This window comes from Anguilla rostrata, chromosome 1 (assembly GCF_018555375.3).
Source record: "Anguilla rostrata isolate EN2019 chromosome 1, ASM1855537v3, whole genome shotgun sequence".
Classification (NCBI taxonomy): domain Eukaryota; kingdom Metazoa; phylum Chordata; class Actinopteri; order Anguilliformes; family Anguillidae; genus Anguilla; species Anguilla rostrata.
Genome location: NC_057933.1, coordinates 84038393 through 84042906, shown reverse-complemented (window position 1 = coordinate 84042906; position 4514 = coordinate 84038393). Strand labels below are relative to the sequence as shown.

Sequence of the window (4514 nt, the reverse complement as noted above, 5' to 3'; positions counted from 1 at the left end):
TTTCTAAAGCGGGCGGGTCGGTCCCGTGGAGATGATGGAGAGACCGGAGCAGGTTCCGCATCAAAGGAAGCGTGCTGGCAGGCGCTAGAGCTGTGGGGGAAGAGGAGGCTAAGCTCACCCCCCACCCCCGCTCCCCCCATACCCCCCCACACCCCCGTGCTGAGCACCAGCATCGAAAGCGTTTCATCTGCAGGAGAGCAGAACTGAACCCTTAGATAAGGAGTTGTCTGGTAGAGGTCACAAAAAAGCAGAGAGTTAAAAAGTTCTCTCATTCTGTGACAACAACGGCAGCCATTCCTGACCCCTGCGCACTCCATCTTCAGACTGGGATCTGTGTGTTTGCTGCCTTCTACAGTCATGGACGACCCAGCGACAATTAATCACAACCTGCATCTTCCCTATCGGGTCTGTTTATCCAATAAAAAGTGCTGTTACCTACAAAGCTCTTCCACATGCTGATTGAATTATAAAAGGAAAACAAAGCCTATTTTATACAGTTTCAAGGTAAGAAAAACTGTTTGCTCTTCCCACTATGGAGCTAAATCCACAAATTTGTTTCCCACATCTTACACCACAGTGTTCCCCAGGGCTTTCTGAAAGTGGCAGTTTCCAATTTAAGAAAATATGTTACCATGCTATAATGCAAATAGCTATACAGAAAACAATGTTAAGCAAATAAACATGCACACAAATGACAGTGTAACATTTTTACTGTCCAGAAAGTATTCTGTCTGAAACTGTTAATGTCTGGGGCTTGCACCCCAGATTCTGCTGGACTCCGCGCTTAATGAGAAACCCCGAACCCCGGCGTTCCGTAGCGCCTGCAACCCCAAAAACCACCAGCCCCGCCCCGAGGGGAGGGGCACCACTCTGACGGACAGCTCGCTCTGTTTATCCACCAATCAAATATTAAAGGGCCTGTTTGCTCTGCGTGAGCCTGTGGGCCTGGAGTCTGGGGAGTGGCGGCAGGTTGATTAGGTGGGTCTGGATGAGACAAGGCCAGAGCAAACGAGCGCGGAGCAGTGGCTTACAGCCGCGCGGTCACACGCGACCCACCTAAACACATGCGTCGTGTTCAGCATCACGGCACAAACACACAAGGCTCATTAAATCTGCACAATGTTGAGAAGCACCAGCTCGCTGGACCTTGAATACTCAGGCAATGTTTGTGTGAGAGAAAGGGAAGGAGAGACAGAGAGAGACAAAGACAGATAAAGAGAGTGAGTGAGAGAGAAGTGTGTGTATATTATAGAACAAGAGCATACATCTCCTGAGGCGAAATGGCTCTTTGTCTACGGGGAGCATTAATGAATCAGGAAACAGGAATCTACCTCGAGAGAATCAGCAGCACAGTCACTGGCTCTTCTTCAGCGCCTTTGGCCTTTGGTCCGAGGAAGAGGAAGAGGAAGAGGAAGGAGGGAGAAGCAGAATTTTCCAGAAGGGAGGTGTGCGTTACACTCATAAACAGCTTTATAGAGCTGCTTCATCTGGCGTGGCCTGATCTTTCCCAGCATGCATTGCAGCCGGTTATACTCATTAACATTTTCAGCCATGAGGCCACAGAGGTTATCCATGGGCCATTGAGACACTCGTTAACCTCGTTAACCTAATTAACCTCGTTAACCTGGAACTGCAACCAGCCTGGCCTGGCAAAATGCACGAGTGAGTCTGCAGGTGTCTGATCCACAGGGAAGGGCTCACACACACACACACACACACACACACACACTCACTCACTCACTCACTCACTCACTCACTCACTCACTCACTCCACTGCTGTCTGAAAACTCCTAGTTCCTGCTTTCCTCTCGTTTCCCTCTTTCATTACCTGCTGAATGGAATAAAATTTTCCAGAACTACGGTTCAGAAAGAAGATAAAAAAGTCAATTCAGTTAAATTTAAAGTTAAAATTTCTCACAGTCTTGCATTCTCTCCACTGAAAACGCCCAACCGTGAAACTTTTGCACATATCATTTTAAAACTTATATAAATTATGGTTGAGAACAGAATAGTTTTATTGCTCAAAGTTTTTTGACATTAAAAATGGCCCCCAACTGAAGCCAACATGGACAAAATCACTTTCAGCCACTTACAGTTGCACATTTTTTTCACTCGAACAATAGAACAGACGTGTTGTTTTAAATTGCTTGTGCAATCAGGGATCAGGTGTTTGCGTGGGTCTTGGTGACATAGCTCAGTGGTCACATGTGTGAGTTCTGAATTAAACCCCCAGGACCTCAGAGAAAGGACTGTCACTCAAATTCAGTCAGAGTTGAGTTAACTGTGTAATCAACTGCTCTAATTGATTCATGAATTGCAGAGTCACTATGACAACCAGCAGACCCTGTAGCTGTCCAGGACCAGGGTTGGAGACCACTGATCTACAGCAACGGGAGGCTAATTCCAGTCCTGTGTGGCTGGTGTGTTTGCAGGCTTTAGTTTCTACCAGTTACCCTAGATAAATGAGCTAATTGGCTGTTTACACCAACACTGATTCACTCATTGATTAGATTTCACACAGGAACACAAGAACTGTCTTCAGCTGTCATTTATCAAGAGATGTATTTAAAATTCCAGGTGGCCTAAATGCAAGCAATTGAGTGACATGATGCAATTTTTCTTTCTGGAAGTACCATGTTGGGCTGCTCATGACTGGGGATGTAGCTCAGTGGTAGAGCGCATGCTTCGCATGTATGAAGTCCTGGGTTCAATCCCCAGCATCTCCAGCTGTCCCCCTGTGATGGATTGGCTTTCTCAGTGAAACGAACAGTTTTGTTCCCGGGACAGAGTGCATTGGTGGGGAGTTTCATGCTGAGGGGTTATAGCTGAGAGGTACAGTGCGTGCTTTGTGTGTCCGACGCCTGAGTTCTGTTCTGGAGTCTCTCCAAGCACATTTCTAATCTCGCTGCAGTTTGGCACTATGGGTCTCTCTGTGCTGTACAGAGCACAGGCTGCGTGCACACACACACACACACACACATTCTCTCTCACACACACACACACACACACACACACATTCTCTCTCTCACACACACACACACACACACACACTCTCACACACACAAACACACACACACACACACACACTCTCTCTAATACACACACACACACACACACACACACACACAAACAATTACTGAAAATCTTTATTTCCTCCACACACACACTTATAATTTCTCTCCTTCGTTGGTTTTGGACTCCAGGACCAGTTTTGCTCATTTGATGCTACGCGTGGGATCTCAGAGTGATGTCATCCCACACGCGTGTGAGTTAAAGCATGTGAGCCATCGCCATCTAGCAATCCCAGAATGCCGCAGCAGAGCGGGTTCACAACTCAGAACGTCAGAATTTTCTTTTTGTTTCCAGTTCAAAGAGATTATTGGAGGAGTGAGCGGAGAAACTCGGGGCCTAAATGAGCAGAATAAAACATGCAGACAGAACAGACAAACTGGGATGCGGGGGTGTTACACATTTGTCTTGCACTGTTATTTAATAAATATGTTATGTGTAAAAAATGTTCTCTTGCGCGTGACAAATTACCGTTATTTAATTTTCCCATTTTCCGGTCACTTTTTCACACTGATCTCTTCTTCTGCTGTGTGACAGCGCTGGGCTGACATAAACAGCGCGTCAAAAAGCAAAGATTTTCACTCAGAAATACACCAAATATTTTGCTTTTGTAGACAATGGGAAGCCTGACAGAGAGCCAGGGGGGAGAGAGCTGGGGGGAGGGGCGGGGGGCGTTGGGAGGGGGGGGTTTGAAGGTTGCTCCAGTTCCCCTCGTCTTCACTGCACCCTCTTTCGGTTCACAAATGCGGGTTCAAAGCTGATTGGTGGGATAAGCGCTGACAGTGCATTGCATTGCCTTGTAAGAAACATCAGCTCTGGGCCTGTGCGTGTGGGGATGTAGCTCAGTGGTAGAGCGCATGCTTCGCATGTATGAGGCCCAGGGTTCAATCCCCTGCATCTCCAAGGAACCCCTGCATCTTTAATTTGGTCGTCTCCCAAAGTGAGTTGTTAGAGCACTTTGTTTAAACAGCATATTTCTCTGTAAGCAATCACACATAGAATGGTGAATGCAGGCTGAGAGAGGGGATGTAGCTCAGTGGTAGAGCGCATGCTTCGCATGTGTGAGGTCCTGGGTTCAATCTCCACAGTGGCTTTTTCATGGAAAGACAGCAGGACGACCAAGGCCTGTGATGCAGGCATTATTGAACAGAACTAGGGCCAGAAGCCCTGGAGCCGTTAGCAGCGTGACCATGCTGAGCAAACCCAGGCACAGCTCACTCTACTTCAGCCCGTGTTCCTGATAAGAAGCACTCCTGCTTTTACTCAGTGCAGTTATCCAGCCTTACTCACTAATCCTGCTTCATGAAACAGCTCCCTGAATTGTCCAGTTATCTGGATAACCGTGAGGACAGCAAGGCTGCATCAGAGATATCAGTCTATGGAAATGCACCAGAATCTGGCTTATGAGAGTGACACAGGCACACATGTCATCAGCTGCTGATGCG

General features: G+C 47.3%; 1 long non-coding RNA gene and 2 other non-coding genes across 3 annotated transcripts; 2 read left to right on the top strand and 1 right to left on the bottom strand.

Moving 5' to 3' along the window:
• Window positions 1–692: 692 nt before the first annotated feature.
• Window positions 693–1553, bottom strand: LOC135238416 (uncharacterized). Its single transcript, XR_010325116.1, has 2 exons — window positions 1332–1553; window positions 693–1056 (listed from the first exon to the last, which is right to left on the bottom strand). It is a non-coding gene; the product is annotated as an uncharacterized LOC135238416 (long non-coding RNA).
• A 1101-nt stretch (window positions 1554–2654) lies between these two features.
• On the top strand, window positions 2655–2726 carry trnaa-cgc (transfer RNA alanine (anticodon CGC)). Its single transcript has one exon. It is a non-coding gene; the product is annotated as a tRNA-Ala (tRNA).
• Window positions 2727–3900: 1174 nt separating this feature from the next.
• On the top strand, window positions 3901–3972 carry trnaa-cgc (transfer RNA alanine (anticodon CGC)). The gene has a single exon. It is a non-coding gene; the product is annotated as a tRNA-Ala (tRNA).
• Window positions 3973–4514: the final 542 nt, after the last annotated feature.